Source organism: Trachypithecus francoisi, unplaced genomic scaffold (genome assembly GCF_009764315.1).
Source record: "Trachypithecus francoisi isolate TF-2019V2 unplaced genomic scaffold, Tfra_2.0 Lachesis_group18, whole genome shotgun sequence".
In the NCBI taxonomy this organism is placed as follows: domain Eukaryota; kingdom Metazoa; phylum Chordata; class Mammalia; order Primates; family Cercopithecidae; genus Trachypithecus; species Trachypithecus francoisi.
The window spans coordinates 56,448,270-56,471,038 of record NW_022681463.1 but is presented as its reverse complement, the minus strand read 5'-3'; the positions used below and the strand labels follow the sequence as shown (position 1 = coordinate 56,471,038).

General features: G+C 40.1%; 1 long non-coding RNA gene across 1 annotated transcript in view; it reads left to right on the top strand.

Annotated features, from left to right (window-relative positions):
• The window catches only part of LOC117063436, a 35,694-nt gene that overhangs the window by 6,107 nt on the left and 6,818 nt on the right, over nucleotides 1–22,769 (top strand). The window contains exon 2 of the long non-coding RNA XR_004428927.1: nucleotides 18,794–18,944. This is a non-coding gene — a long non-coding RNA (uncharacterized LOC117063436). The remainder of the gene's footprint in view (nucleotides 1–18,793; nucleotides 18,945–22,769) is intronic.

Here is a 22,769-nt window from a genome sequence, read left to right as displayed (position 1 = left end):
AAAGAAATAGCATAGAAGATGGCAACTGAGAGGCTTTTATGGGCCTGGCTTGCCAGTCATTGGCTAGAATTCATTCACACGCCATATCTTCCCATAAGGAAGGCTGGCAAATGTGGTCAAGGGTATGCCAGGAAGAAGACAACTAGCAGGCTTATTTAATTTTTACAGCAGCTCTATGACCAGAGACTGCTATGATACTCACTTTACAGGTGAGTAAACTGAATAGCCAAAAAATTTATTTGCTAAAGATCTACTTGAAAGTGGCAGAGTCCGGAAGTGAACCTGAGTAGTCTTGCCAGAGCTGGGCTTAACCACACTCTGCAACATCCTTTCTTTACACAATGCACTGTGCTCCACTTTCTTTTCGCCTTAAGAATATTTAGTGGAGATGTTCAATTCTAGTACAGTTGACCTTCCTTATCCACTAGGGATAAGTTCCAAGACTCCCAGTGGAAGCCTGAAACCGTAGATAGTACAGAATACTGTATGTGTTATGCACAAATTTCTTTTTCTTTCTTCACAATGTCGTAGATTTGTTCTTACCATGTATCTTGGAACTGCAGCATGTGATTTTTTTTTTCTTATTAAGTTGAGGGCTTTCCCGTTTTTACTGAAAGAAAGCACTTTATGACTTCTTTTCGGCACATCCGTTTAGCTGGTATTCCTACTCTTGCACTTTGGTGCCATTATTACATAAAATAAGGTTTACTTGAACACAAACACTGCGATATCAAGACAGTTGATTTGATAGCTCAGAGGGTTTCTAAGTGACTAGTGGTCAGGGAGCATTAACAGTGTGGATACTCTGGACAAAGGGATGATTCATGTCCCAGGCGGAAGAGGGACTGTGCAACGTTTCACAATGCTTCTCAGAATGCTTTGTGATTTAAGAATTAGGAATTGTTTATTTCTGCAACTATCTTTTTTTTTTCCCTTTATTTTTTATTTATTTATTTATTTATGTATTTATTTTATTTTATTTTATTTTATTATACTTTAAGTTCTAGGGTACATGTGCATGACGTTTATATCATGTATAACTCCCCAATGCAATCCCTCCCTCCTCCCCCCTCCCCATGATAGGCCCCAGTGTGTGATGTTCCCCTTCCCGAGTCCAAGTGATCTCATTGTTCAGTTCCCACCTATGAGTGAGACATGCGTGTTTGGTTTTCTCTTCTTGTGATAGTTTGCTAAGAATGATGGTTTCCAGCTGCATCCATGTCCCTACAAAGGACACAAACTCATCCTTTTTTTGGCTGCATAGTATTCCATGGTGTATATGTGCCACATTTTCTTAATCCAGTCTGTCACAGATGGACATTTGGTTGATTCCAAGTCTTTGCTATTGTGAATAGTGCCGCAATAAACATACGTGTGCATGTGTCTTTGTAGTAGAGTAATTTATAATCCTTTGGGTATATACCCAGTAGTGGGATGGCTGGGTCATATGGTACATCTAGTTCTAGATCCTTGAGGAATCGCCATACTGTTTTCCATAATGGTTGAACTAGTTTACAATCCCACCAGCAGTGTAAAAGTGTTCCTATTTCTCCACATCCTCTCCAACACCTGTTGTTTCCTGACTTCTTAATGATTGCCATTCTAACTGGTGTGAGATGGTATCTCATTGTGGTTTTGATTTGCATTTCTCTGATGACCAGTGATGATGAGCATTTTTTCATGTGTCTGTTGGCTGTATGGATGTCTTCTTTTGAGAAATGTCTGTTCATATCCTTTGCCCACTTTTTGATGGGGTTGTTTGTTTTTTTCTTGTATATTTGTTTGAGTTCTTTGTAGATTCTGGATATTAGCCCTTTGTCAGATGAGTAGGTTGCAAAAATTTTCTCCCATTCTGTAGATTGCCTGTTCACTCTGATGGTAGTTTCTTTAGCTGTGCAAAAGCTCTTTAGTTTAATGAGATCCCATTTGTCAATTTTGGCTTTTGCTGCCGTTGCTTTTGGTGTTTTAGACATGAAGTCCTTGCCCATGCCTATGTCCTGAATGGTACTACCTAGATTTTATTCTAGTGTTTTTATGGTTTTAGGTCTAACATTTAAGTCTCTAATCCATCTTGAATTAATTTTCGTATAAGGGGTAAGGAAAGGATCCAGTTTCAGCTTTCTACTTATGGCTAGCCAATTTTCCCAGCACCATTTATTAAATAGGGAATCCTTTCCCCATTTCTTGTTTGTCTCAGGTTTGTCAAAGATCAGATGGCTGCAGATGTGTGGTATTATTTCTGAGGACTCTGTTCTGTTCCATTGGTCTATATCTCTGTTGTGGTACCAGTACCATGCTGTTTTGGTTACTGTAGCCTTGTAGTATAGTTTGAAGTGAGGTAGCGTGATGCCTCCAGCTTTGTCCTTTTGACTTAGGATTGTCTTGGCAATGCGGGCTCTTTTTTGGTTCCATATGAACTTTAAAGCCGTTTTTTCCAATTCTGTGAAGAAACTCATTGGTAGCTTGATGGGGATGGCATTGAATCTATAAATCACCTTGGGCAGTATGGCCATTTTCACGATATTGATTCTTCCTATCCATGAGCATGGTATGTTCTTCCATTTGTTTGTGTCCTCTTTGATTTCACTGAGCAGTGGTTTGTAGTTCTCCTTGAAGAGGTCCTTTACATCCCTTGTAAGCTGGATTCCTAGGTATTTTATTCTCTTTGAAGCAATTGTGAATGGAAGTTCATTCCTGATTTGGCTCTCTGCTTGTCTGTTATTGGTGTATAAGAATGCTTGTGATTTTTGCACATTAATTTTGTATCCTGAGACTTTGCTGAAGTTGCTTATCAGCTTAAGGAGATTTTGGGCTGAGACAATGGGGTTTTCTAAATATACAATCATGTCATCTGCAAACAGGGACAATTTGACTTCTTCTTTTCCTAACTGGATACCCTTGATTTCTTTCTCTTGCCTGATTGCCCTAGCCAGAACTTCCAACACTATGTTGAATAGGAGTGGTGAGAGAGGGCATCCCTGTCTTGTGCCAGTTTTCAAAGGGAATTTTTCCAGTTTTTGCCCATTCAGTATGATATTAGCTGTGGGTTTGTCATAAATAGCTCTTATTATTTTGAGGTGCATTCCATCAATACCGAATTTATTGAGCGTTTTTAGCATAAAGGGCTGTTGAATTTTGTCAAAAGCCTTTTCTGCATCTATTGAGATAATCATGTGGTTCTTGTCCTTGGTTCTGTTTATATGCTGGATTACGTTTATTGATTTGCGAATGTTGAAGCAGCCTTGCATCCCAGGGATGAAGCCCACTTGATCATGGTGGATAAGCTTTTTGATGTGCTGCTGAATCCAGTTTGCCAGTATTTTATTGAGGATTTTTGCATTGATGTTCATCAAGGATATTGGTCTAAAATTCTCTTTTTTTGTTGTGTCTCTGCCAGGCTTTGGTATCAGGATGATGTTGGCCTCATAAAAAGAGTTAGGGAGGATTCCCTCTTTTTCTATTGATTGGAATAGTTTCAGAAGGAATGGTACCAGCTCCTCCTTGTACCTCTGGTAGAATTCAGCTGTGAATCCATCTGGTCCTGGACTTTTTTTGGTGGGTAGGCTATTAATGTTGCCTCAATTTCAGAGCCTGCTATTGGTCTATTCAGGGATTCAACTTCTTCCTGGTTTAGTCTTGGGAGAGTGTAAGTGTCCAGGAAATTATCCATTTCTTCTAGATTTTCTAGTTGATTTGCGTAGAGGCATTTATAGTATTCTCTGATGGTAGTTTGTATTTCTGTGGGGTCGGTGGTGATATCCCCTTTATCATTTTTTATTGCGTCTATTTGATTCCTCTCTCTTTTCTTCTTTATTAGTCTTGCTAGCGGTCTGTCAATTTTGTTGATCTTTTCAAAAAACCAACTCCTGGATTCATTGATTTTTTGAGGGTTTTTTGTGTCTCTATCTCCTTCAGTTCTGCTCTGATCTTAGTTATTTCTTGCCTTCTGCTAGCTTTTGAATGTGTTTGCTCTTGCCTCTCTAGTTCTTTTAATTGTGATGTTAGAGTGTCAATTTTAGATCTGTCCTGCTTTCTCTTGTGGGCATTTAGTGCTATAAATTTCCCTCTACACACTGCTTAAATGTGTCCCAGAGATTCTGGTATGTTGTATCTTGTTCTCATTGGTTTCAAAGAACATCTTTATTTCTGCTTTCATTTCGTTATGTACCCAGTAGTCATTCAGGAGCAGGTTGTTCAGTTTCCATGTAGTTGAGCGGTTTTGATTGAGTTTCTTAGTCCTGAGTTCTAGTTTGATTGCACTGTGGTCTGAGAGACAGTTTGTTATAATTTCTGTTCTTGTACATTTGCTGAGGAGTGCTTTACTTCCAATTATGTGGTCAATTTTGGAATAAGTGCGATGTGGTGCTGAGAAGAATGTATATTCTGTTGATTTGGGGTGGAGAGTTCTATAGATGTCTATTAGGTCCGCTTGGTGCAGAGATGAGTTCAATTCCTGGATATCCTTGTTAACTTTCTGTCTCGTTGATCTGTCTAATGTTGACAGTGGAGTGTTGAAGTCTCCCATTATTATTGTATGGGAGGCTAAGTCTCTTTGTAGGTCTCTAAGGACTTGCTTTATGAATCTGGGTGCTCCTGTATTGGGTGCATATATATTTAGGAGAGTTAGCTCTTCCTGTTGAATTGATCCCTTTACCATTATGTAATGGCCTTCTTTGTCTCTTTTGATCTTTGATGGTTTAAAGTCTGTTTTATCAGAGACTAGGATTGCAACCCCTGCTTTTTTTTGTTCTCCATTTGCTTGGTAGATCTTCCTCCATCCCTTTATTTTGAGCCTATGTATGTCTCTGCATGTGAGATGGGTCTCCTGAATACAGCAGACTGATGGGTCTTGACTCTTATCCAGTTTGCCAGTCTGTGTTTTAATTGGAGCATTTAGTCCATTTACATTTAAGGTTAATATTGTTATGTGTGAACTTGATCCTGTCATTATGATATTAACTGGTTATTTTGCTCGTTAGTTGATGCAGTTTCTTCCTAGCCTCGATGGTCTTTACATTTTGGCATGTTTTTGCAATGGCTGGTACCGGTTGTTCCTTTCCATGTTTAGGGCTTCCTTCAGGGTCTCTTGTAAGGCAGGCCTGGTGGTGACAAAATCTCTAAGCATTTGCTTATCTGTAAAGGATTTTATTTCTCCTTCACTGATGAAGCTTAGTTTGGCTGGATATGAAATTCTGGGTTGAAAATTCTTTTCTTTAAGAACGTTGAATATTGGCCCCCACTCTCTTCTGGCTTGTAGAGTTTCTGCCAGAGATCTGCTGTTAGTCTGATGGGCTTCCCTTTGTGGGTAACCCGACCTTTCTCTCTGGCTGCCCTTAAGATTTTTTCCTTCATTTCAACTTTGGTGAATCTGGCAATTATGTGTCTTGGAGTTGCTCTTCTGGAGGAGTATCTTTGTGGCGTTCTCTGTATTTCCTGAATTTGAATGTTGGCCTGCCCTACTAGGTTGGGGAAGTTCTCCTGGATGATATCCTGAAGAGTGTTTTCCAACTTGGTTCCATTTTCCCCCTCACTTTCAGGCACCCCAATCAGACGTAGATTTGGTCTTTTTACATAATCCCATACTTCTTGCAGGCTTTGTTCATTTCTTTTTCTTCTTTTTTCTTTTGGTTTCTCTTCTCGCTTCATTTCATTCATTTGATCCTCAATCGCTGATACTCTTTCTTCCAGTTGATCGAGTCGGTTACTGAAGCTTGTGCATTTGTCACGTATTTCTCGTGTCATGGTTTTCATCTCTGTCATTTCGTTTATGATCTTCTCTGCATTAATTAGTCTAGCTGTCAATCTTCCACTTTTTTTCAAGATTTTTAGTTTCTTTGCGCTGGGTACGTAATTCCTCCTTTAGCTCTGAGAGGTTTGATGGACTGAAGCCTTCTTCTCTCATCTCGTCAAAGTCATTCTCTGACCAGCTTTGATCCGTTGCTGGCGATGGGCTGCGCTCCTTTGCAGGGGGAGATGCGCTCTTATTTTTTGAATTTCCAGCTTTTCTGCCCTGCTTCTTCCCCATCTTTGTGTTTTATCTGTCTCTGGTCTTTGATGATGGTGACGTACTGATGGGGTTTTGGTATAGGTGTCCTTCCTGTTTGATAGTTTTCCGTCTGACAGTCAGAAGGACTGTCTGTTGGTCTGTTGGAGATTGCTTGAGGTCCACTCCAGACCCTGTTTGCCTGGGTATCAGCAGCAGAGGTTGCCGAAGATAGAATATTGCTGAACAGCGAGTGTACCTGTCTGATTCTTTCTTTGGAAGTTTCCTCTCAGGGGTGACTCCACCCTGTGAGGTGTGGGGTGTCAGACTGCCCCTAGTGGGGGATGTCTCCCATCTAGGCTACTCAGGGGTCAGGGACCCACCTGAGCAGGCAGTCTGTCCGTTCTCAGATCTCAACCTCTGCGTTAGGAGATCCACGGCTCTCCCCAAAGCTGTCAGACAGAGTCGTTCGCGTCTGCACCGGCCCCCGCTCTTTCCCCTGTTGGACTGCAGCTGTGCGCTGTCCGCAGAGGTAGAGTCTACAGAGACAGGCAGGCTTCCTTGAGCTGCTGTGAGCTCCACCCAGTTTGAGCTTCCCAGCGGCTTTGTTTACCTACTTAAGCCTCAGCAATGGCGGGCGCCCCTCCCCCAGCCTCGCTGCTGCCTTGCGGATAGATCGCCGCAGACGGCTGTGTTAGCAGTGAGGGAGGCTCCGTGGGCGTGGGACCCTCCCGGCCAGGTGTGGGATATATTCTCCTGGTGTGCCTGTTTCCTTAAAGCGCAGTATTGGGGTGGGAGTTACCCGATTTTCCAGGTGTTGTGTGTCTCAGTTCCCCTGGCTAGGAAAAGGGATTCCCTTCCCCCTTGCGCTTCCAGGTGAGGCGATGCCTCGCCCTGCTTCAGCTCACGCTGGTCAGGCTGCAGCAGCTGACCAGCACCGATTGTCCAGCACTCCCTAGAGAGATGACCCCAGTACCTCAGTTGAAAACGCAGAAATCACCGGTCTTCTGTGTCGCTCCCACTGGGAGTTGGAGACTGGAGCTGTTCCTATTCGGCCATCTTGCTCCGCCCTCTATTTCTGCAACTTTCTATGTAATGTTTTCAGATCATGGTTGGCTATGGGTAGCTGAATCTGCAGAAAGCAAAACTGTGGACAAGTGGGGACTGTTGTACACATAAGGCTGTTTCTTGATGGCTATTTATTACTCAGTTATATAAATAAATCATAATTAACTACTCTTCATAACTATTATATTGTTTCTATCTTCCACCATTATAAACTGTAATACAGATAATATCATTTTCACATATGTGAGTACATGAAGACAAATAATTTTCACACATGTGAAATTACATGAAGACAAATTTTTAGAATTAAAATTGCTTGGATAAATGGTATATGTGTTATTACTTTTGATAGACATTTTTAAATTTCCTTAACATGAGATCATTTTTTACAACAAAAAGTACCATTTATACACCTATGAATAAAGTATATAAATACATTTCCCTATTTCACACCACACACAGGTTTTCAGCTTTTTTGATTTTTGTTAAATTGTAAGTAAAAACAGAATTTGATAGTCTTACTTTTTATTCTCTTAATACAACAGATGTTTGAGGAGTCCAGCTCCTGCTTAAAAACCTTTGTGTGATTTTTCAGACCTGACCATAGGCAATTCAAAAGGCTTTGCCTGGCAGGCCTCCTGGAGGAAGCTACCCTCCCCACACAGACTTGGTGCACAGCCCCTGCACTGCAGCCTCTCTGAGGACTCGCAGTTAAGGACCCAGGAACCCTCAGCGTTCCATGCCCTTAAGCATAGCTGCCTTTCCAGCTCAGCCTCTTTCATTCAGAAGCCTTTTTATCTAGGGCCTTTCGCTGAGACGTTCCTCACGTGTCTCTGTTGATATCTCCTTTTGGGCACGCGGGGTATGGGGAGATTTGAAGACACTTTTCTCCACTCTGACGCAGTACTACAATACCCAGTACTTTTCCATATTTCATCATTACGCTCCTTTAGCTCTGGGTTTGTAAAGCTGCAGGAGCCTTTTGCTTGGGGCTTCCTCTGTGCTGATCCACTTTCCTCTACTGACACTGTTCCATGGAAGGAAATGAGCAGGAGGAGACAGTGTTTTCTCTGGCTTAGTCTCTTTGCAGGAAGTAATTGAAAGCTTCGCTGTAACTTTCATTTTGGCTTATTTTTTTCATTGGCTACCCTGATATCTGGGAGCTGAGCTGAGCTCCTGACAATGTTAAAATGTCTACATATATGTAAATTTATTGCAGCTTTTATGTCTTTTTAGTGATAGTTCATATCTTTTGCAATATTTTCTTATTGATTTAAAAATATTAAGAAAATTAATAATTTACCTATATGTTATAATTTTGTTTTGGCCAATTTTTCATTTGTCTTTTCATTTTAGTTACAGTGTATTTTTTTCTATGAATTAAATTCAACCACAATTTTTAAGAATTTACTATTCTTATATGAATGCCTGTTTTTCTTTTTTGGGTCAGGTTAAGAAAAAGTTTTTTTTTTCACTGAGATTATAAGACATCTGTATCTGTATTTTCTTTGTGCAATTAAACCTTTGTGTTATTTGCAATTTTGTTGTAAAAAGGGTAAGATAATTCAATTGCAGTTTTCTTTATGGCTATTCAGTTATCTTAACATCATTTAGTGAGTAATTTGTTTTCCTCCATTCTTATAAAACATCACCTTTTTGATATAAAGAATTCCTATATGTACTTGAGTTTATTTCTAGTTAGTCCATAGATCTGTATATTTACATTTTATTACTGCAGATTTAAGTTTACTATGGATTTTTTTAATTTATTTTTTTTATTTTTTTTTTTTTATTTTTATTTTTTATTATACTTTAAGTTCTAGGGTACATGTGCATAACGTTTATATCATGTATAACTCCCCAATGCAATCCCTCCCTCCTCCCCCCTCCCCCTGATAGGCCCCAGTGTGTGATGTTCCCCTTCCCGAGTCCAAGTGATCTCATTGTTCAGTTCCCACCTATGAGTGAGAACATGCGGTGTTTGGTTTTCTCTTCTTGTGATAGTTTGCTAAGAATGATGGTTTCCAGCTGCATCCATGTCCCTACAAAGGACGCAAACTCATCCTTTTTGATGGCTGCATAGTATTCCATGGTGTATATGTGCCACATTTTCTTAATCCAGTCTGTCACAGATGGACATTTGGGTTGATTCCAAGTCTTTGCTATTGTGAATAGTGCCGCAATAAACATACGTGTGCATGTGTCTTTGTAGTAGAGTAATTTATAATCCTTTGGGTATATACCCAGTAGTGGGATGGCTGGGTCATATGGTACATCTAGTTCTAGATCCTTGAGGAATCGCCATACTGTTTTCCATAATGGTTGAACTAGTTTACAATCCCACCAACAGTGTAAAAGTGTTCCTATTTCTCCACATCCTCTCCAACATCTATTGTTTCCTGACTTCTTAATGATTGCCATTCTAACTGGTGTGAGATGGTATCTCATTGTGGTTTTGATTTGCATTTCTCTGATGGCGAGTGATGACGAGCATTTTTTCATGTGTCTGTTGGCTGTATGGATGTCTTCTTTTGAGAAATGTCTGTTCATATCCTTTCCCACTTTTTGATGGGGTTGTTTGTTTTTTTCTTGTATATTTGTTTGAGTTCTTTGTAGATTCTGGATATTAGCCCTTTGTCAGATGAGTAGGTTGCAAAAATTTTCTCCCATTCTGTAGGTTGCCTGTTCACTCTGATGGTAGTTTCTTTTGCTGTGCAAAAGCTCTTTAGTTTAATGAGATCCCATTTGTCAATTTTGGCTTTTGCTGCCGTTGCTTTTGGTGTTTTAGACATGAAGTCCTTGCCCATGCCTATGTCCTGAATGGTACTACCTAGATTTTCTTCTAGGGTTTTTATGGTATTAGGTCTAACATTTAAGTCTCTAATCCATCTTGAATTAATTTTCGTATAAGGGGTAAGGAAAGGATCCAGTTTCAGCTTTCTACTTGTGGCTAGCCAATTTTCCCAGCACCATTTATTAAATAGGGAATCCTTTCCCCATTTCTTGTTTTTGTCAGGTTTGTCAAAGATCAGATGGCTGTAGATGTGTGGTATTATTTCTGAGGACTCTGTTCTGTTCCATTGGTCTATTTCTCTGTTGTGGTACCAGTACCATGCTGTTTTGGTTACTGTAGCCTTGTAGTATAGTTTGAAGTCAGGTAGCGTGACGCCTCCAGCTTTGTCCTTTTGACCTAGGATTGTCTTGGCAATGCGGGCTCTTTTTTGGTTCCATATGAACTTTAAAGCAGTTTTTTCCAATTCTGTGAAGAAAGTCATTGGTAGCTTGATGGGGATGGCATTGAATCTATAAATAACCTTGGGCAGTATGGCCATTTTCACGATATTGATTCTTCCTATCCATGAGCATGGTATGTTCTTCCATTTGTTTGTGTCCTCTTTGATTTCACTGAGCAGTGGTTTGTAGTTCTCCTTGAAGAGGTCCTTTACATCCCTTGTAAGCTGGATTCCTAGGTATTTTATTCTCTTTGAAGCAATTGTGAATGGAAGTTCATTCCTGACTTGGCTCTCTGCTTGTCTGTTACTGGTGTATAAGAATGCTTGTGATTTTTGCACATTAATTTTGTATCCTGAGACTTTGCTGAAGTTGCTTATCAGCTTAAGGAGATTTTGGGCTGAGACAATGGGGTTTTCTAAATATACAATCATGTCATCTGCAAACAGGACAATTTGACTTCTTCTTTTCCTAACTGGATACCCTTGATTTCTTTCTCTTGCCTGATGGCCCTAGCCAGAACTTCCAACACTATGTTGAATAGGAGTGGTGAGAGAGGGCATCCCTGTCTTGTGCCAGTTTTCAAAGGAAATTTTTCCAGTTTTTGCCCATTCAGTATGATATTAGCTGTGGGTTTGTCGTAAATAGCTCTTATTATTTTGAGGTACGTTCCATCAATACCGAATTTATTGAGCGTTTTTAGCATAAAGGGCTGTTGAATTTTGTCAAAAGCCTTTTCTGCATCTATTGAGATAATCATGTGGTTCTTGTCTTTGGTTCTGTTTATATGCTGGATTACATTTATTGATTTGCGAATGTTGAACCAGCCTTGCATCCCAGGGATGAAGCCCACTTGATCATGGTGGATAAGCTTTTTGATATGCTGCTGAATCGGTTTGCCAGTATTTTATTGAGAATTTTTGCATCGATGTTCATCAGGAATATTGGTCTAAAATTCTCTTTTTTTGTTGTGTCTCTGCCAGGCTTTGGTATCAGGATGATGTTGGCCTCATAAAATGAGTTAGGGAGGATTCCCTCTTTTTCTATTGATTGGAATAGTTTCAGAAGGAATGGTACCAGCTCCTCCTTGTACCTCTGGTAGAATTCAGCTGTGAATCCATCTGGTCCTGGACTTTTTTTGGTGGGTAGGCTATTAATTGTTGCCTCAATTTCAGAGCCTGTTATTGGTCTATTCAGGGATTCAACTTCTTCCTGGTTCAGTCTTGGGAGAGTGTAAGTGTCCAGGAAATTATCCATTTCTTCTAGATTTTCTAGTCGATTTGCGTAGAGGCATTTATAGTATTCTCTGATGGTAGTTTGTATTTCTGTGGGGTCGGTGGTGATATCCCCTTTATCATTTTTTATTGCGTCTATTTGATTCCTCTCTCTTTTCTTCTTTATTAGTCTTGCTAGCGGTCTGTCAATTTTGTTGATCTTTTCAAAAAACCAACTCCTGGATTCATTGATTTTTTGGAGGGTTTTTTGTGACTCTATCTCCTTCAGTTCTGCTCTGATCTTAGTTATTTCTTGCCTTCTGCTAGCTTTTGAATGTGTTTGCTCTTGCCTCTCTAGTTCTTTTAATTGTGATGTTAGAGTGTCAATTTTAGATCTTTCCTGCTTTCTCTTGTGGGCATTTAGTGCTATAAATTTCCTTCTACACACTGCTTTAAATGTGTCCCAGAGATTCTGGTATGTTGTATCTTTGTTTTCATTGGTTTCAAAGAACATCTTTATTTCTGCTTTCATTTCGTTATGTACCCAGTAGTCATTCAGGAGCAGGTTATTCAGTTTCCATGTAGTTGAGCGGTTTTGATTGAGTTTCTTAGTCCTGAGTTCTAGTTTGATTGCACTGTGGTCTGAGAGACAGTTTGTTATAATTTCTGTTCTTGTACATTTGCTGAGGAGTGCTTTACTTCCAATTATGTGGTCAATTTTGGAATAAGTGCGATGTGGTGCTGAGAAGAATGTATATTCTGTTGATTTGGGGTGGAGAGTTCTATAGATGTCTATTAGGTCCGCTTGGTGCAGAGATGAGTTCAATTCCTGGATATCCTTGTTAACTTTCTGTCTCGTTGATCTGTCTAATGTTGACAGTGGAGTGTTGAAATCTCCCATTATTATTGTATGGGAGTCTAAGTCTCTTTGTAGGTCTCTAAGGACTTGCTTTATGAATCTGGGTGCTCCTGTATTGGGTGCATATATATTTAGGAGAGTTAGCTCTTCCTGTTGAATTGATCCCTTTACCATTATGTAATGGCCTTCTTTGTCTCTTTTGATCTTTGATGGTTTAAAGTCTGTTTTATCAGAGACTAGGATTGCAACCCCTGCTTTTTTTTGTTCTCCATTTGCTTGGTAGATCTTCCTCCATCCCTTTATTTTGAGCCTATGTATGTCTCTGCATGTGAGATGGGTCTCCTGAATACAGCAGACTGATGGGTCTTGACTCTTTATCCAGTTTGCCAGTCTGTGTCTTTTAATTGGAGCATTTAGTCCATTGACATTTAAGGTTAATATTGTTATGTGTGAACTTGATCCTGTCATTATGATATTAACTGGTTATTTTGCTCATTAGTTGATGCAGTTTCTTCCTAGCCTCGATGGTCTTTACATTTTGGCATGTTTTTGCAATGGCTGGTACCGGTTGTTCCTTTCCATGTTTAGGGCTTCCTTCAGGGTCTCTTGTAAGGCAGGCCTGGTGGTGACAAAATCTCTAAGCATTTGCTTATCTGTAAAGGATTTTATTTCTCCTTCACTGATGAAACTTAGTTTGGCTGGATATGAATTCTGGGTTGAAAATTCTTTTCTTTAAGAACGTTGAATATTGGCCCCCACTCTCTTCTGGCTTGTAGAGTTTCTGCCAAGAGATCTGCTGTTAGTCTGATGGGCTTCCCTTTGTGGGTAACCCGACCTTTCTCTCTGGCTGCCCTTAAGATTTTTTCCTTCATTTCAACTTTGGTGAATCTGGCAATTATGTGTCTTGGAGTTGCTCTTCTGGAGGAGTATCTTTGTGGCGTTCTCTGTATTTCCTGAATTTGAATGTTGGCCTGCCCTACTAGGTTGGGGAAGTTCTCCTGGATGATATCCTGAAGAGTGTTTTCCAACTTGGTTCCATTTTCCCCCTCACTTTCAGGCACCCCAATCAGACGTAGATTTGGTCTTTTTACATAATCCCATACTTCTTGCAGGCTTTGTTCATTTCTTTTTCTTCTTTTTTCTTTTGGTTTCTCTTCTCGCTTCATTTCATTCATTTGATCCTCAATCGCTGATACTCTTTCTTCCGTTGATCGAGTCGGTTACTGAAGCTTGTGCATTTGTCACGTATTTCTCGTGTCATGGTTTTCATCTCTGTCATTTCATTATGATCTTCTCTGCATTAATTAGTCTAGCTGTCAATTCTTCCACTTTTTTTTCAAGATTTTTAGTTTCTTTGCGCTGGGTACGTAATTCCTCCTTTAGCTCTGAGAAGTTTGATGGACTGAAGCCTTCTTCTCTCATCTCGTCAAAGTCATTCTCTGACCAGCTTTGATCCGTTGCTGGCGATGGGCTGCGCTCCTTTGCAGGGGGAGATGCGCTCTTATTTTTTGAATTTCCAGCTTTTCTGCCCTGCTTTTTCCCCATCTTTGTGGTTTTATCTGTCTCTGGTCTTTGATGATGGTGACGTACTGATGGGGTTTTGGTATAGGTGTCCTTCCTGTTTGATAGTTTTCCGTCTGACAGTCAGAAGGACTGTCTGTTGGTCTGTTGGAGATTGCTTGAGGTCCACTCCAGACCCTGTTTGCCTGGGTATCAGCAGCAGAGGTTGCCAAAGATAGAATATTGCTGAGCAGCGAGTGTACCTGTCTGATTCTTCCTTTGGAAGTTTCCTCTCAGGGATGACTCCACCCTGTGAGGTGTGGGGTGTCAGACTGCCCCTAGTGGGGGATGTCTCCCAGCTAGGCTACTCAGGGGTCAGGGACCCACCTGAGCAGGCAGTCTGTCCGTTCTTGGATCTCAACCTCCGCGTTGGGAGATCCACGGCTCTCCCCAAAGCTGTCAGACAGAGTCGTTCGCCTCTGCACCGCCCCCGCTGCTTTCCCTATTGGACCTCAGCTGTGGCTGTCCCCAGAGGTGGAGTCTACAGAGACAGGCAGGTTCCTTGAGCTGCTGTGAGCTCCACCCAGTTCGAGCTTCCCAGCGGCTTTGTTTACCTACTTAAGCCTCAGCAATGGCGGGCGCCCCTCCCGCAGCCTCGCTGCTGCCTTGCGGATAGATCGCCGCAGAGGGCTGTGTTAGCAGTGAGGGAGGCTCCGTGGGCGTGGGACCCTCCCGCCAGGTGTGGGATATATTCTCCTGGTGTGCCTGTTTCCTTAAAGCGCAGTATTGGGGTGGGAGTTACGCGATTTTCCAGGTGTTATGTGTCTCAGTTCCCCTGGCTAGGAAAACGGATTTCCTTCCCCCTTGCGCTTCCAGGTGAGGCGATGCCTCGCCCTGCTTCAGCTCACGCTGGTCAGGCTGCAGCAGCTGACCAGCACCGATTGTCCGGCACTCCCTAGAGAGATGACCCCAGTACCTCAGTTGAAAATGCAGAAATCACCGGTCTTCTGTGTTACTCGTGCTGGGAGTTGGAGACTGGAGCTGTTCCTATTCGGCCATCTTGCTCCGCCCCCTACTATGGATTTAAACATGTTTGGCTCTTACTGTAGAAATTACTTTTATTTAAAAATATCTTGGTTGATTTATTTTTATACAGGTGTTTTAAAAATCGGCTTGAAGTTAATATGAAATCCTATTCTAGAGATCACATACATTCATATGTTTCATATTCATATATGTATACACATACGTATATACACTTACGTATGCATGTGTACACAATGCACATATGTATGCATGTATAAATGTAAGCACATACACATGCAAGTATGTATATATACGTGAATACATATACATATGCATGGATGTATATACACACATGTATGTTTATACATATGTATATGTGTGTATAAACATACATGTATATACACACATTATGTGTATATATGTATAAACATAAACATAGGGAGAATTGTTTCTTTTCACCCAAGAACAAAGTTAAACTTTTATTTGGGTTTTCCCTTTAGTTTCTTCAGGTGCATTTAGAAGTATTCATCTAAATTTCTTTTTAAGCTTATAGGACATTTGATTTTTTTTTTTTTTTTTACTGTTTTTCTTTTATAGTTCTATAGTTTCTAATTGCTTGTTATTTTATATATATATATATATATATATATATATGTTACTCATTTTGTATATCAGTTTTATTCCCAGTCACATTAAAATAATTATTAAGAGGCTGTGAGTTTGGTGGGAAAGATCTCACAGGCCAGCACTAGACAACCTGGTTTTGAATCCCAGCCTTGACACATTCTGGTTGTTATTGTGAGGATTAAAGGGAATTCATGAAACATGCTTAGAATAGTGCTTAATCAATTTAATCATTATCTCACATAGCAGTATAAAAGATTTCCTTGCTTCAGAAAAAGAATTTTGATGCTTTCCTGTTTCTACACTTGGAAAAAGTTTAAATAGAAGCTTCTGTTTTTGTTAACATAAAGATAAATGAGACACATTTCCTCCCCTTCAGGGAAACTGTTTTGTTCTTCACCAACTCATTTGAATCTCTAAATCTTTTTTGATAAAAGAATAATTAGAGTAAATTCATAAATGAATCTACTACTCAGTCTAAAAAAGCATCTAAGCCAACATTTAAATCCAATTCCTCCTACTCTACAGACAACAATCAAGATTTAAACATGTCAGCACAGTAAAAGAAAAGCTTCAGGGACTTCTTTATTTGAAAATACATGCTCTTTTAACTAAAAAAAATTACTCTTCCACATTTATTGATTAATGGAATGTTTTCCTGTAATACACTTCAGTATAAAATGTATACAGTGTACTTTACACTTAAGTTCAATTTATGGAATGTTCCAAAGAAAGAAATGAAGAACAAAAATAGTACTATTGATTTTCACCCTTTGCTTTTGTGTCTTCCTTTGTATCTTTTCTCCGTCATGGTCTTTCATAGTTCTGACCTTTAAAATATCTGGCCTGGGTTGGATACTACCAACCTTGTAAAATGGTTTCTTGGACTCTACTTTTGTTCCTTCTCCACACAACCACTAGAGCAATATATTGCAAATTTGATCATGTTTCCCCTTCTACAAAAGTTAGAGCTCATAAGGGTGGCCTCACAGCTCTCCTTCATTAAACTTCTTTCCAGTCTGAAATCTTGCTGGAATGCTGTATCAATATCAAATGCTCAAGGTTGTCTTGAGAATACAAAGTACCTTTTCATCTTGAGTTTGGCCTCTTCACTGCCGTACCCCATTTGCCTTCCTCTCCCCCTTTTTTTTTTAAACCTGACTCACGATTTATTTTCTCCAGCAAGCTCTCTTTTTATTTCTGAGCCCCTAAGTGTTTGGGTGCTCCTCTACAATGCTCCCATCATAAGCTCTCCATGTCTTCCTCTCTCAGAGCACTTACAAATGTTCATCCTCGTGCCTGCAATGTCTTAGGATTGCTGGAATCTTGGACTTGTGACCATATCTTTATTTATCTTAATATCGCCAGTACCTTGCATTTACTTCATATACAGGAGGTTCTCCAAAGATACTGGTTCAGTGAAAGAATAAGCAAATGCTACCCATTCCCCCTGGCCATCTTTTTAAAAAGTCTGTTAGGAAAGTATTTTTTATTGGGACAATTTTGAGAAGATTAAGCCAAACGCCTAAATCCAGGAGTCCTGATTATTAATTCCAGTTCTGTCTTTAACTCACTCTGGAGCCCTGGCCTATCTCTGCAGGTCTGTGGATACATAAGTCTCCAGGTAGATTCAGGTCCTATATTAGCACAGTATTGAGGTAAAATTAAGCTTCTTAAATCTCAGATTTTGGAAACTCAACCCTGCCTTACCTCACAGCTGACCCATCCTTACCCTCTATAAGCCCTCCTTTAACATTGTTTTCCTGGACATTTCCATTACAATTTTTGAGCAACTGACTTAACATAGAAGATGTGGTAGGTTTACATATGGAAATGTGTAGATGATAAGTTCGAAACTGGTATTAAGTCACATACACACTGATTCCCCTTGCATTAGCTCTGTGGCTAGCCTGCCTCCTTTCCCAGATGTTAAGGATAAAGCACCGGTTGGTAATTAGTGAAGGAAAGGAAAAGTTGCCCCTGTAGCAAAATAATATTGAGGAGGAATGCCAGCAGGGGGTTATCTTTCCCACCACAGGATTGTTTGGTTGTTTTTTGGGTATTTGGTGGTCTCCAAGGCCAGGCCACCATGGAAAATCCAGAGCACCCCTTCTGCCTAAGCAGTGAGAGACCCGGAGGGAGAAAGGACTGAACATCCTTTCTGAAGACCATCTAAAAGAGAACAAGGGGCATAAGACTGGAGCAAATGACTTGGAGGGGGGAGGGGGCAGGGAAAGGTCTGGAGGAGGGAGTCTCTTCATCAAGGGTGAGCTTGCAGGCCCCATGCCATAAATAGGATTGTGGCTTCTTTGCAGCGAGTGCCTAGATCTCTGTTCCCCTTGTAGGCTCTGTATTGCTTAACCTGCAGTGAATAACCACCTGAACATTTTAAAAGATTCTATATGTGTTCTTCATGACTTAAAGAGGAGGTAGATGCCCTTTTCTTTCCCTTCTCCAGCTGATGTCTAGATTACTTCAGAGTGGAAGGCAGGATGGTGAAACATCCTGCATGGGACCCCATCACACCACAGTAGACAGACTGTTCTTGTTGTTGTCATGCCATTGCTGCCTTCCCTCTTCTACAATAAGAGGTTTCGTGCCCGGGTAGCACAATGGGCACCAGCAGAAGACTAGCAACCATGGCATGTTTTTTTTTTTTTTGAGACACTGTCTTGCTCTGTCACCCAGATTGGAGTGCAGTGGCGTGATCTCAGCTCACTGCAACCTCTACATCCTGGGTTCAAGCGATTCTCCAGGTTTAGCCTCCTGAGTAGATGGGATTACAGGAATGCACTGCCACCCCCAGCTAATTTTTTGTATTTTTAGTAGAGACGGGGTTTCACCATGTTGACCAGGCTGGTCTCAAACTCCTGGCGTCAAGTGATCCACCCGCCTCGGCTTCCCAAAGTGCTGGGATTACAGGCGTGAGCCGCAGCACCCAGCCCATAGCATGGTTTTGATTCAACTTAAGAAATTAGCTGCCTCCTCTCCCATCTTCCTCCTATGTTAAGCATTTGCAGTTGCTTCAGGCTTTAAAATTGTTATTTCATTAAATTATGCTTTCATGTATTGTTATAGGATGTATAACAATATATTGCCATGCCAAAGCTATTTTATTGTTATGTAAGTTAGGAATATATAAAGAAAAAAAAAGATAAAATCCTCTGGAACACTCAATTCCAGCTTCTTGTTTTTTACATGAGATGAGGGAACATTGAGGCTAATTTTTTTCTTTGTCAATTTAAAGTATAATTTTCCTAGGACAGTTTTTCTGTTTCTTGATCATAGGATCTACAGTGGCTACAATAACCAAGTGCTACAAAAATGCTGTGACAAGGAATCTGAACAACAGAGATTTGAGGGAAACAAAGCACTTTCGACGAAGGTCTGCTGCTTGTCTTCAGCTCGGTACCAATTAGAGCTTCACTGGAGGTGAAAAGTGAGTGTCTGAGAATCTTTTTTTTTTTTTTTTTTTTTTTTGAGACGGAGTCTTGCTCTGTCACCCAGGCTGGAGTGCAGTGGCGCGATCTCGGCTCACTGCAAGCTCTGCTTCTTGGGTTCACGCCATTCTCCTGCCTCAGCCTCCTGAGTAGCTGGGACTACAGGCGCCCGCCACCGCGCCCGGCTAATTTTTTTGTATTTTTAGTAGAGACGGGGTTTCACCGTGGTCTCGATCTCCTGACCTTGTGATCCGCCCGCCTCGGCCTCCCAAAGTGCTGGGATTACAGTGTCTGAGAATCTTAATTCAGCCTTTTTTGATGTTTAAACAGAATCTACACACAGCTGCTACCATCTTCCAACTGCCATGAATCTGTTGTTACTTTCTATTTTCCCTTTTTTTGATGTTGCTTTTAGCTAATGAATATCTTAAAGCAAACACCTTTGTAGCTACCACCCAGGCCAAGAGATAGAACTTTGCCAGCCACCCCAAAAGCACCTTGGTGAGGCTTGTTTCCGTTATAATCACTCCTATCAGAGTAAACACCATCCTGGCTTTTATAGTAATGGCTTCCTTGCATTTTATTTTTTCAGTTTTGTCACCCATGAGTGTGCACTTATACATTGTATTTTAGTTTTTTTCCATTTTAAAAATTGATGTTTTTAGATTCTCTTTTAATCTACTCATCCCCTCCCTCCACCCATCATCTTATCCCTTTTTTTCCCTTACCATTTACTCATTTAAAGACCCAGACAGTCCTGTCAGATTCCTATTGTTTGGATTTTGTTAATTGTGTATTCTTGGCTAAGTTATCCTGTTCTTTTCTCCTATTTCCTGAAAAATGGTGGCACCATTCAGAGGGTTAATCAGACTCATTTTAGCATTTTGGCAAGACTATAGGAGACATGTAGTATCTTATTGTCCCTGTTTTTGTTGGCAAACATTAATATCTAATATATTGATCCATCAATTCGTTGAACAGAGGGCAGTACCAAATAATGATAATCTATTATTTAAAAAATTATTAGCTGGAGTTTAAAAATAGATAGTTTTCTTCACCTATCATTTGGTTACCCAGTGATATAGCCATGTAGGAATGGCAGAATAAATGCTTGATTCTTTCTCTTTATTTACCTTCCTCTGAAGGTGATCAATTATTTTTTGATAAATATTAATGAATAGATTTATTCACATTTGTTGATTTCAATCCCTTGGCAATTATCTTCCTTACAGATGCTAAATTTTTCCATCTTTGGCCATTGGAAATCTCATAAAGTTGGCTTGCCCTATTGACATGTTTCTAGTAGTCATGACTTACTTTTTGACAAGGTATTTCAGGCTCACCTTTTATATATTCTGGCCCAGACATGGAAGCAGACATTTCTCCAGGAAGCCCCCTTGGTTCTTTTAACAGAAAGAGGCAATTCAAAGCCACAGTCTTGTTGCTAATAATGCTATTCTAATCTGAGTATTCCTCCTTTTGTTGTTTCTGAATGGTTATAGACAGCGTTTTTGGTTATAGACAACATTTGTGTCTCCTTAGAATTGATAGGTTGAAATCCTATCCCTGAAGGTGATAGTATTAGGAGGTGATTAGGTCACCCTAATCATTTAGGAGGGGAAGCCCTCATAAACAGGATTAGTGGCCTTAGAAAAGAGACCCCAAGAGTACCCTAACCCCTTTCACCATGTGAAGACTTAGTGAGAGGATGGTTTTCTATGAACCAGGAAGCAGACCCTCTTGAGACACTGAATCTGCCTTGATTTTGGATTTTTCAGCCTCCAGAATTGTGTGAAACAAATTTCTTTGTTCACAAGTCACCTAGTTAACAGTGTTTTGTTATAGCAGCCCAAACAGCCTAAGACAAGTAGTGTTCAAAAGCTGGTGGCTTGCTTTCTGAGACTTCTTTCTTCTATGTCCTTCTTTTACCTTTCATGTGGACATTGACTTTCCATCATCTCTTTTCTTTGTCCCATTCACTTTTTATTTTATTTTTTTTAAATGGACACTGTATTAGTCTATTCTCACACTGCTAATAAAGATATAACCGAGACTGGGTAATTGTAAAGGAAAGAGGTTTAATTGACTCACCGTTCCACATGGCTGGGGAGGCCTCACAATCATGATGGAAGGCAAGGAGGAGCAAAGGCATGTCTTACATGGCAGCAGGCAAGAGGGTATGTGCAGGGCAACTCCTGTTTATAAAACCATCAGATTTCATCAGTCTTATTCAGTGCCATGGGAGCAGTATGGGGGAAACCACCCCCATGATTCAACTGTCTCCACCTGGCCCCACCATTGACACATGGGGATTATTACAATTCAAGGTGAGATTTGGGTGGGGACACAGCTAAACCATATCAGACACATAATAATTGTACATATTTTTTGGACAGTGATATTTCCATACATAATGTATGGTGATCAGATCAGAGTAATTAGCACATCCTTCATCTGAAACATTTAATGTATAACACTGTTGGATGATTCTAGTTAAAAATAATATATAGTTTCAAATAGTTAGGAGGGTAATACTAGAGTCATCCAATGGTGTTATAGGACATTAGAGATTATTCCTCCTACCTAACTGTAATTTTGTATACTTTAACACATCTCTGACTCTCTCCCCCTTCCCCTTCCCCTTATCAGCCTCTAGGACCCTCTGTTCTATTTTATACTTCTATGAGAGCAACTTTTTTTTTTTTTTTTTTAAACTTCAACACATGAGTAAGAACATGCAGTATTTAACTTTCTGTTCCTGGTTTATTTCACTGAACATAATGTCCTCCAGTTCATCCATTTTGCAACCAATGACAGAATTTCATTCTTTTTTATGGCTAAATAATATTCCATTGTGTATATACCACATTTTCCTTATCCATTCATCTGTTGTTGGACACCTAGGTTGATTCCATATCTTGGCTATTATGAATAATGCTGCAATAAAAATGGGGATGCAGATGTCTTTTTGATATTCTGATTTCTTTTCTTTGGATGAATGCCCAGTAATGGTATTGCTGGATCATGTGGTAGTCCTATTTTTTTTTTTTTTTTTTTTTTTTTCTTTTTTTTGAGATGTAGTCTTGCTCTGTTGCCCAGGCTAGAGTGCAGTGGTGCAATCTTGGCTCACTGCAACCTCCGCCTCCTGGGTTCAAGCAATTCTCCTGCCTCAGACTCCTGAGTAGGTGAGATTACAGGTGTGCACCACCACATCAGGCTAATTTTTGTATTTTTAGCAGAGATGGGGTTTCACCATGTTGGTCAGGATAGTCTTGGACTCCTGACCTTGTGATCTGCCTGCCTCGGCCTCCCAAAGTGCTGGGATTACAGACATAAGCCACTGCACTCAGCCTTATTTGAAGTTTTTTGAAGAACCTCCCTACTGTTCTCTATGGTGCCTATACTTGTTCGCATTCCCAACAACAGTAGTGTATAAGAGTTCCCTTTTCTCGACATTCTTACCAAAATTTATTATTATTTTTAAATAACAGCCATACTAACTGGGATGAGATGATATCTACTTGTGTTTTTGGTTTGCATTTCCATGATGATTAGTTATGTTGAGTATTTTTTTTTTTGTCATTTGTCTTTTGAGAAATGTCTATTCAGCTTGCTTCCGAATTTTTAAATTGAATTTTCTTTTCTTGCTTGACTTGCTTGCTTGCTTTTTTGTTTTTAAGATGTTTGAGTTTCTTATATATTCTGGATATTGATCCTCTGTCAAATGAATGATTTGCAAATACTTTCTCCCATTCTGTAGGTTGTTTCTTCACCCTGTTGACTGTTTCCTTTGCTATGCGGAAGCTTTTTAGTTTGATATAATC